We start from the raw sequence: 12,026 nt of genomic DNA on the forward strand, positions 1-12,026 counted from the left end.
AAATACTTTGGTGATTGTCCATTACTCACAGAAGGAATAAAGTATTGGCTTCGTATATGCGTATATGACTTGGCTACTTTTAGTGCTCTCTCTTTGGAATGACATGTCAATTCTACAATTTTCCCTGGTCTTTGTACGATGCCTTTAATGGCGGCGAAAGTAACCCTGGAGTTGGTTAATATCTGGTAGATATCTGTTCTGTTTAGGTGGTTCGATAGTTTTAAGGTCACTTCTCTGTCCTATTTTTAGTCTGATGGGAGTTTGAACTTCCATTGCTCTCTCCGTTTGACTCTGTCGGCGTATGTCAATGCCATTTCCGTCTTTCCTTTAGAAAGGGGGGTGAGGGTAAAGTCCTGAAACGGACTTTTAGTTTTGTACCCTGGTATTGAAGAAAAATGGCACGAACGAAACAGACCGCCCGAAAATCGACGCGTTCTAATTAAGGTGTATCACAAAAGAAAGGGACACTTTGTGCTTCTTAGAAAGATTTCCCACACCTGACAGAGCAGGTTCTTATAATTTTAATCACTTATGTTAAACATGAAACATGTAAGCTCAGATATAATAGCATTTATAATGCACAAGTTTTCCGGCCCAACGTCCTAGGCAGCAACATTTTAAAATGTTAAAGTTAAACCTTCATATGACTATGTTTTCTTGGTATTGCGTATTGCACAGATGTTTTCTTGTTCTTTCTTTACCATTTCGGAATATCATTTGCAATATCATATACTCGCTTGCTGTATTACAAATTTGTGTATGAATCCCAACGTTTCAAAGGATAACAGGACGTTCACATACCCCTTAAAACTGCTAAAGTTTTTCGATGCGTTTTTTTTAATTGCCACGTATCAAGTGCTTCTGTTGAATGATCAGCTGAAATGTTTAAATTTCTGTCGACCTGCCTGAGTTCCGTTGAGCGTCTATCTTGCGTACAGTACAAAAACTTAATCATATCTGGCCGTGAGTGGTTTTCCTCTTTCACCTTACCTTGAAGCCTTTTTAGAAGCCCAACGTTTTTTCCCGTCAAGTTTGGCGATCCATCCGTGGTGACATTCACAAGTTTGTTCCAAGGTAGTTTCAGCCGGTCAATCACACCAGACACTTTGATGAAAAGGTCCTCTCCACGTGTTTTCCCCTTTAGCGATGGGAGTCTGCTTTTCCTTTCAGCTCACTGGCTAAGTGCTCATCAATTCGTTCCACTCGGCGAGTTACTAGCTGTTTGCGTGATGAAGTAATTTGCTCATATTTACTTTTTGTATCTGGACACAAGAGACCTGCTGTATCTACCATGCACTGCTTGATAAACTCTCCATTGGAAAATTGCTTGCTTGCTTTTGCTGTTTTAAAAGCTTGCCTGGGTGATGATTGACTGATGAACGGCACTTTGCTGAAAAAGAGTATTTTGTTGAATCCAAAAATTGGTTGTTAATCTCTGCGCAGCAGCTTCTTGTTGTTGAATTGACTGGCTGCTAAAGAAGTTAGGGTGGTTGGTGTTAAAATGGCGGCGAATGTTGTATTCTTTTAATTCAGCAACACTTTTCTGGCATATAAGGCATACCACGGTTGATCCGACCTCAGTAAAAAATATTTCGTTGTCCACTCTTTTTTTGATGCTCTGCGCTCGCTATCGATTTTTCATTTCTTTGAAGCACTCATTTCGATAAAAACTATTTAGTAACAGTTTAGCTAGCTAGTAACCACAAAACCTTATTGAGCATTCCACACTGAAACTGCTACCTACACGTAAGAATCACTTGTTAAAGTTTGACATTCACAAAGCCTCAAAAACATTACTAAAGGAGCTGTTCTATACAAATCTGTAAGTATTTGCAACCTTGCTAGCCTAGCCTGCAACTTGTTCTACGTAGTACAGATCAACAACAATCGTGTGATTGAAAAGTCGCTAACAAATTTTCAACAATTGTTTTGCAGTGGTTCCCAAATTTTATCTACTCGCGTACCATTTTTTGGTTCATGCAGCGTTCTCGTACCACCTACATTGTAGGACTTCAAGGATTTATTACGTAGAAATAAATGACGTTCTATTTCGTCACAAAGAAACCCTGTTTTACAATTCAATGCGTGATACCCTAAGGAATTAGTATTCACTACTCAGTAGGGAATATAGCATGAAATTTCACGCTCGACCTGATTTATGTGAATTAAATTAATGCCGACGACAATAAAACATTTGCGATCGTTTGGTGTGAACTTGGTAAGTTGCTCGCATACCACCTGGAAGTCACCTTCGTGTACCACTAGTGGTACGCGTACCATAGTTTGGGAACCACACTGTTTTATTGTGACGGAACAATGAACCAAATTAACAATGCTTAGTTGTGACAAAGTTTGTATAGGCCGGATTAAATAACCCAACGGGCCGGATTTGGCACGGGGGCCGTAGTTTGCCCACCTCTGCTCTAGACCAATATTCCCTCTAAGCTGCGCGCGCGTGCAAATGCGCACTGCTGACATCGTTGTATATTAGTGTGATGGAACCTCTTTTGGAACCGTTTTGCAATCTAGCCAGAATTGCATTAATTCGCGGATTTCTTTCTTAATTCTCGGCCAAAATGATTTGTAGAATTCCACAGAGATACCGTCTGATCTCGACGATTTACCGTTTTTCATTGTTTTGGCCGCATTTTATATTTCCTCTACCGTGAGGGGTTGTTTCAAAATTGATGATGTTTCTGGGTTTCTCTTTCAAAAAAGCGTTTTTTGTGCTCGCATTTCTTTTAGTGCTGGCATGGAGTTTAACGTAAAATGACGCGGCGGCTTGGATCATCTCTTTTGGATTGGAATTCGGTACGAAATATTCATTGTACAATTCATTTGTATACGTTCCATTTTGTTTGCTTTTAAATTTTGCAAAGAACTCCTTGCTGCGTATTTTTTCAGAATGTACCTTATTTTTGCAATTTTACCTGTAAGTCTCTTTCTTTTAAAAATTTACAGAATTTTTTTTGCGTAGATATATTCGGTAATTCCGATTTCATCTTTATTAAGAGCTGTTATTGCGTGTTCCGTGTTCGTATTCCCTTTTCATAGGTAGGGTTTCTTTTTCGTTATTTTTTTGTTTCATTTCTTTGGTGAGGCCAAGATTAAGATGTTTTAGTCTACTCTTAATTTTAATCCACCAATCGCTTGGGTTTTTGTTTAGATGAGGTGTTGATGTTTACCACAAACGCCATTTTTCTTCTAATGCCTTTACGAAGGGTTCTTATTTGTAGACTTGCGTATTATTTTTCCCTTTTGTTTAGAGGTGGGGCTATTATATCGAGGCGTATTTTAACTATCTGATGGTGCGAAAATTCGTTTGGTGGCATTGATATTGTTTGACAGGTAAAACGTATCAAGGTGTGATTCATTTTTACCATTCTGCCAAGAGAATTGCTTCCTATCACCCTTTATTAGACGAAAATGGTCTTTAAGGCCATGCGTTTCGCAGAGAAGTGTTAATTTACTTTTCCCAGCATATAATTTAGATGGTGGCTCTTCATCTACTATATTAAATTCCCCTGCGATTATGGTTGGGAGATTGCTTGTAATTTTTTGGTGGGCCGTTCGAAAAAAAAATTGTTATTTTCTTTTGTTGTGTTCAACATTTGGGGCGTACAGGCCTACATTTACTATTTTAATTTTTTGGCCCTGAGCTTCAATCATCGCCGTAATCAATCTGCTTTCTACGTCAAGTTCATATTCTCTGAAATTAATTGCTGGGTGGTTTATTAATATCGCGACACCCTTGGCAGCTCGGGATTTTTTTGGCGCAGAATTGAAAACGACAATATCTACATGCCATTCTTTCTGCCACTTAACTTCATTGTGGGGATCGCTCTTAGTTTCTTGGAGCAGACAGGGCATTATCTTTCTAAAGTGTTAAAGAGTTCCGTGCGCTTAGCCTTATCATTATCATTCAATCCTTGGCAATTAAACTGCAAATTGTTAGATAACATTCCATTGATTGTTGGTTGCTATCGGGGTGGGCTAAAAATTCCATACAAAAGTGTTGGTAGCCAGTAAATGAGCAATTAACAAAGGGAGTCCGTAATTTGTCTAATGCATGATACAGAAATGACATACTCCATGATCGCTTAAGCTTTTGTTGTCGGTATCTATTGGTTATCTTGAGATTTTCATTTGGGCATTCACATAAATATATCACATTATCACAGGTTGTATAATAGGTTTTCTGGTTCTTTGTAGGAACGAAGACAGCTACATTACATTCGCATAATATCGTACCTTCTTCTGAATCTGTCGTTTGTTCAAAAACGGTTCCCATGTTGTCTTCATTTCCTTCTTTGGGTGTGGTTAAGTTTGCGTCTCTGTGTTTTTGGTTGGGTTGACCTGGGTCCTGGCCGGAGTCATTTGGTGATCGTTGTTTTCGTGATTCGATGGTCTTTAGTTGGTTTCTTTGGTTCTGCGCCACTTCCGCATCTGTTTCAGATTATTTCGGTGGGTCTGTTGGAGTGCCATCAAAATGAAAAATTTATTTTGTTTGGTCCACTTTACCTCTTGTTTTCTTTCTATTTTGGAGTGAAGGTGAATGATGTTGGCCTCTCTTTGCTTGCAATCTTTAAATCAATCAGATTGTTGAATTAAAGCAGTTTTATTTTTCATGTAATCGTCTAAATTGCTTTTCAAATATCTAGTGCACGTGACATGGCACGAAGATTCAAATACAGCTTTGGCAGCATTTGTGATGGCTTTCTTATTGCCGGAACCAATTATCAAATTAGATCTATTAGTGTAACCTAACTTTTTCTCAGCCAGGAACTTCCCACTTGACAGCTAGTCAATTAGCTCTGTTTACTTTAATAACTTCTAATAGCATTTTCTTCAATAAAAACATCCGTCTTACTTCTACAACACCCAAACGTAACTGAACTTACACTCGCCCAGCCGAGCGCGACACCACACCAAAACAAATTCCACGTAATGGGAGAATCAACGTGGGACGCTGTATGACAAAAAGATAGTTCATTTGTGCACTACTTGTGTGAAGTATTACACAAGGAACATATCTATCATAAAAACCGCATATGCTGGCGGTAATTGTTTGAATATGAGCGAGGACGATTGATGGTTGGTGACTTGTTTTGCTTCTGCTTCGATGGATGAGTTCTCATTTCTCAAATTTGCGTGACTATGCTGTTAGTTGCTTGATTCTGTCTATACAAATAACTAAATTATAAAGTTCCCATTTTATTTATTATAACACAAAGGCTTTTGCCTTCGGGCAAATCTTGCTGAATGTTACATAGCGCTGTAGTAACCAGTGAAATCAATCACATAAAAAAAAAGATGGTAAACATTACAACGGTATTTATATGTGGCAAATCAGTTCAAGCGAGGAAATTATCTGACGTCATTAAGGAAAACTCAAGTGTGGTAAACAACTGAATTACAATATCCCAAATTAAATTCCAAACATCTCAAAAACAACTCGTGAGTCGTGACGTAATCGTCACAGCCTTCCTATGCAGAGTAAAGCTTGCTGGAAATGAAATTGAAGGCAAGGTTAACTCGCAAAAATTATGTCTTTGATTAAAATATTTATCACTGACATTAAAACAAGAATTTAGTACAGTACAATGACAGAGTTCGGTAAATATAACAAATATCGATACACCGTTTCACTTGAAATAAAAAACATGAGACATAAGCTTACAGAAGTGTCGCATTTCCTTGCGTGTCGAAGGTAAAAAAATGAGCGATCACGTCTGAGCGTGTCGTTCCGCGGCTGTAGCAAGCCTTGTTCGCGGTAGAGAGATGCAGTTTGTTGCGATGTCCAGTGGACTTTGTTTCTTGATGCGTAAAAAATATACACAATAGTTTGCTCATGCTCTTGGAGATGTATAACACGTTGGTTAGGCGATCAAAACTTCATCACATCAGCCAGGTATCAATGTCATTAGTTCTGTTGTTTCCGAATTAGTCTGATTGCTGATTTTGTAGATGGAATGTCTTGAAAACTTCCTCGTTGACTAGCGTTCGTAGTTGGCTGATCTTGCTGTTGAAACTTGTTCATCAAAACTTCATAAATAGCTGGTAACATTCTTTCTCGCTCAATGTGCAACTAACTCGGCAATTTCGAACTTACTCGGGCACCAATTTATGACAAAAAGATATTGTTTTTCGTCTGACTCGATGAGATGGTTGTCGTTTCTCGAACGGGTTGCTTCTGCTGTTTGTTTAATTTCTGTCTATATATATTGCTGAATAATAACGTCCCCATTTTGTTTATTACAACACAAAGGTTTTCACCTTCGGGCAAAGCTTACTGAATGTTACATAGCGCTGTAGTAACCAGTGAAATCGATCACATGAAAAGGAAAGATTGAAAACATTACATCAGTATTTATATGTGACACACCAGTTCAAGCGAGGAAATTATCTGACGTCATTAAGGAAAACTCAAGTCTGGTAAACACTGAATTCCAAGATCCCAAATTAAATTCCAAACATCTCAAAAACAACTCGTGACTCGTGACGTAATCGTCACAGTGAATACTAATTAAGCCCTCGGGTTACGAGACGAGACGTCAATAGCGATCGAATAAAAACACGTGTACAAAAAACACGTAAAATATGGCAGAACGTGAGCATGCATAAAAAGGAGTAATGCGAACAACAATGAAATAAAACAAATATACATAAACAGACAAACATAAAAATGAAACAACAAAAAAACATGTCCGACTAAATCAATCAATAAAAGGGGTTTAGAAAAACGGTGTACATTGTGATTGCTATAAAACGGATGCATAACAATAATACTAGTACTATACTAGTAATACTATACTAGTAGACATTAGTACTACTTTCAAGGCCGATTGAAATTTCTAAAAAAACATCTTTGAAACCTTCTTTTGTAGACGATTTATGGATCAGAATAGGACCAATATTAATTAATAGGAGACTCTAGAATCAGACCTGCTCAAAAATATATTTTATTTAAATATATTTAAATAATTCCTCGAGAATAATTTATTTTTCTATTTTTTCGATCAAAATTATTTATTTTTCATTCTTTTCTTTCAGAATTATTTATTCGGCTAGCTTCAAAATAATACATTTTACTTGAGTTACGGTATTAAGTTAATTTAAGTTAACCATGTCATCAAAACGACTCAATGGGAAAGCCCTTGCAGAGCTTTTCTTCATCCGTGAATCTGTTGAATCAAATGTATGGGTTTGCAAATGTGGCTGCAAGAGAAACAAGAAAGGCACCGGACACAGAAATATTGTTTCTCATCTCATGAGTGCGCATCCGAATCAGATCCAGGAGATCCAGGCAAAAGGTGGCAAAACAAAGATACCTCTATTCTGGACCAGTTCTGGCCAAAGAAAGGGCAAAATATCCATGCTTGGCTGCATTTAATTGTGTCAGGATTGATGCCATTCTCTTTTTGTGAAAATGGAGTAGCTCGGTCCTACATGAAACCCCACCCCATTTCACGAAATACGCTCATGAAATATCTTGCAAAACTTGCCGCCACTGTGGAGAAAAAAATTGCACAATTACTTCCTGAGAAGTTTTGTTTTGTGTTTGATGGGTGGAGCTCCAGCGACAAAACGCATTATTTGGGAAAATTTGCGACATTTCCATCTGCAACTAAAGGAGCCAAATTCCTCGCAAATCCAAGCTGCTCTGCATACATGAAAGTCTTACTGACCTTTTATCCAATGGGAGATGAAGACTCGCTGAACGCAAATGAACATTATGAGTTCACTTCCTATATTCTCAGTTTATGTAAGAAGGACTGGTCAAATGTTGTGTGTCTTGTTGGTGATAATTGCCCAACAAACAAAGCTTTCGCCACAAAGGCAAATGCACGATTTATTGGTTGTGCAAGTCATCGTTTCAATCTTGCTGTGAAAGATATGCTTGAGGAGTATGAGCCTCTGACAACACAAGTTTACTTCCTGATAAAGAAACTCAAAAACATTATTCCATCTGCAAAATTGAGGAAGTTGACGCTACTACGTCCAACGTGTGCAAATGTGACACGTTGGAGTAGCACGTATGAAATGCTGCTACGGTACACACAGCTGAAGGAATTCCTACCAAGTTTACATTGAGATGAAGTGGATGACTTATTGCTAACTACCCGGAAAGACAGAGAGATTGATCAACTGTTGGAAACGCTGACAGATTTGGATTCTGTCACCAAAGCATTGCAGGAAGAGCGTTTGTCGGTCTGTGATGCTAGAGCGTTGTTTGATGGGGTGATTGGATCATTTCCACAGACCGCAGGGAGACTGTCACAACATGCAGAGATAATCCACGATAAAGTATTTGAAAGTGCCATTGCAAAGATTCAAGATGGAAAGGCAGAAGATCTGAACTCCGAGGAGCAGTCGGCAGTATCACAGTGGAAAGAAAAGGAAAGTCTACTTCTGAAGATAATGAAGCTGTTCCTGAAAGATTTGAATCATTAGCAGAGAGAGCACTCAAACGGCGGCGTGTTGGATCTTCTGTTGGTGGACAATCAGACTACATTGATTTGTCATTGATTGTTCCAACTTCCAACATTTGTGAACGTTTGTTCTCAGTAGTTGGGTACGGACTTAATAGTCGTCGGCAAAGTGTGCTTCCTTCTAACTTTGAGTCGCAATTGTTTCTACATGCAAAGAAACAACTGTGGGGAGTCAGTGAGGTCAACAAGATAATGAATGTAGTTGGTAATGACGACGATTAATAAATCATGTTGTAGAAAATAATTTGTTTAGTGAAGAATAATTTATTGTCAAACGCTGAACGAATTATTTATTCTTTGAAAGCTTCGATGTAAATTATTTATTTCAATAAAAGCTTCAATGGAAATAATCTATTTCGAGAAAAGAAAAAGAAGAATAAAATATATCATTTTGAGCACCCCTGTCTAGAATCTTTTTACGTAACACACCGTGATGATGTTTGAATGACGTTATAATGCTAAAGTAATTTCCTACGTTATAGGTTTTGTCGAATTCCATGTTGTTCGGTCAAGATGTCGAAGTTTCCTAGATATTCATACAATGCTAAACAAGGTGCATGTGACTGTCATGTAAATCGCCTGCTCAAAGTTCGCGTTCTATTCTATACTCGCGTTCTGGAAACTGGGTCCCTTTAATTTCTTTGTTTCCTGTCACCACTAGCAAACCTAGGAAAACTCACAAGGTGACTAAGATCCAATTTTAACTGACAAGGCCGTAATAACGAAGAGAAAATTGTATGAAGTTTGTGTCAGAGTCGGGCAACAGCGTTTCCGGTTTAAAGGGATAAAATGCATAGGAAGAAATTCGTTTCCGCAGTTTTGTGTCGGATAACTGGGATTGCGGTTGTTCGGGATTCGGATTAACGTGGTATCACTACCATCCGATAGACTTTCAGTTACCTAGCGCTACCCCTAGTCACTCATAGTAAAGAAACGAATGTAACGACAATTATATGACACACAAACAAATCAATAAATAAGAAAGATGTTGTGACTATATTGAAACATATAGCCTATAGGTTACCTGTTTTTAAATCGGAAGACATTAAACAAGTAATTTCGATCCTTGATCTAAAGTTTTTTTAAATTTATCATCGTTACACATTAGTTTATTTATAATGCACGTCGTATAAGTAGGCCTAATGCCCTAATAGGTGTTTCCATGTTGCAGAACAAGGCCCAAAGTCCATTTTATGACACTGTGTCTTTTTATGGACGAAAAATTCATCAAGACTTGCTTACGAAAGAAAGTGGTTCGCGCAACAAAATCACATTTCCAAGTAAGACCACCTCAATCGGTTTAATTTTCTTTTATTCGGTCCTCTTTCGATCCCTATTTTATCACAGCCTTCAATAAAATTTTATCGAAAATTTGAAGTTGGTCCCATTCGGTCTCATCTGGTCTAGATCGGTCTAATTTAATTTCATTTTGTTCGCATTCTTTCCCATTTGGTCTAATTTAATTTCATTTGGTTCCCGTTCGCTTTAAACTAGCTTCATTTGGTCCCCATTCGGTCCTATACGGTCCCATTTGGTATTTAGTGCTACCCTTGGCAATCATCCAATTAATTTTCATCTTGGCTCTAGAGTTTGTGCTACGTATCAATAGAGAAGTTTAGGAAGGGCTGTAGTTTACTGATATATTCTTACTCAATCTATTGTTAACCATGGTCACTTAGATTAGCAGAAGACCAATGCAAAAAAATGCTGCTCAATGCTGGAGTTTAATTGCTAAATAGAAAAGTTAAACTTAAAATTGCTTCAAACATATGAATTATGTAATGAAGTTTAACGAATGATTTGCTTTTAAGCTTTTAAACATAACTCAAATGACATCCTGCTTGTTATTAATGGACCCATTAATTTGTCAATATACGCTGTTTTTATCTGTAAAACTTTTTCTTCAGTCAGCCATGTTACTGTCAGGTGAAGTTGCCAAGCTAGAGAATGCAATGAGATTGAAACTAGTTTGTAACACTGACAACCAGATAACTCAACTAATTGTAAAAATTCATGATTCGTCAAAAAGATAGAGGAGAACCTTGCTGCACATTAACAAACATCCCTTCCTACGTAATTTTCTTTGGAAAAGACAATACTGTTGAAGATCCCGAGTTTTATATGAAATGAAGGGCAAGTTTCATAAATGTAGCAATAGCTACTGTACCGTATATCAGTGTTATGGCGTATGTTCCTGCTTTATAGACTGATCTAGCTGCCAATAGCTTGGTAGGTGACAGCCTGTAGCTAAACCACTACAACCAGTACGGTATCGGTTTGAGGGGTAGCCCATGCGGTCCTAAGGATACCATAACTGCATGCTGGATGCAAATGATAGGGCGACCGGATTTTAAATGTTTAAAATAATTGTAAATTCCTCAATGAAATCCTACGTATTGCTAATTTCTTCACATGAAGTATAATTACACATCTGACTTGAGTCAAGACTTGAGTTTCCCAAGGAAAGCAGCAGCTTGTTGTCGAGCAACTTAACTAATCTAGGACCCTAGCTTTTACACTTTTAGTAAGCACACTCCCCCCCCTTACTAACATGGCCGGATCTAACACAGTTTCGTATCAGGAATTTCCTAAAATCAGCAAAGCAGTTTACAGGTCATTGCATTATCACACAAGCATGTTACATTGTTTATTACTTCGCCATAATGACCAATTAATTACTTAACCTAAAATTTGTTTATTAAAATCAATGTACAACAAACTAAGGTAGGCCAAATGGCATAAGTAACGTAGTAGATAAAATTGAACAAAGGAATAATATGTTAAACTATGGTAATCATTTTCAAACCAGAAAGTGCGTATGTTTTGCAAAAAGTCTGTTGACTCGACAATATAAGATGGTATTTCACATTGAACTTCTAGCGTAAGCGAAGCTCATAAGAAAGATGGACAATCATTCATTCATGGTGTATTGGTCAGCTCGGTAGCCAAGTGGTTAGAGTGCTGGCCTTGCAATTATGTCACCTGTATTTCATAACCGGTGATGCTACCGTTGTAGTTCCCTTGGGCTCGGCACTAACGACACATGATCCTGTTTAGTGGTCCTATACCAATGAATAGTACCACAATCAAGCAACACAGCAAACAACTAAAATATAAATAATAACATATCGCAACCGGTCTTATTTCATCTGTTTTACTTCGCTTCTGAAGATGTGGTAATTTAACACAGTTGCCAATCATTATGCTGTACAAAGTTATCGCTTTAATCTGGTAGTTTTGTACATATTACAATCTTCCATTACCACTATTCATTGCATTGTATTCGCTTTTTTCCATACAAATATTTAGCGAAATGGCAATGCAGCTCCTTGTTGCCAACACAAGCAGCTGAGACAATTTTTCTGGTGAAAAATTGAACCACATTCTCGCCGAGACGTAGTAAACCATGATATTGATGTTATTCTTTTTGTATAAAGATGTTTATGTCAAATGATGTTGTTGTACTGACTATTATCAGTATTCACAACGTAATAAAATCTCACTTAAAAGTATACTGCGAATTCAACGACATTG

This window comes from Clavelina lepadiformis, chromosome 5 (genome assembly GCF_947623445.1).
Source record: "Clavelina lepadiformis chromosome 5, kaClaLepa1.1, whole genome shotgun sequence".
Lineage (NCBI taxonomy): Eukaryota > Metazoa > Chordata > Ascidiacea > Aplousobranchia > Clavelinidae > Clavelina > Clavelina lepadiformis.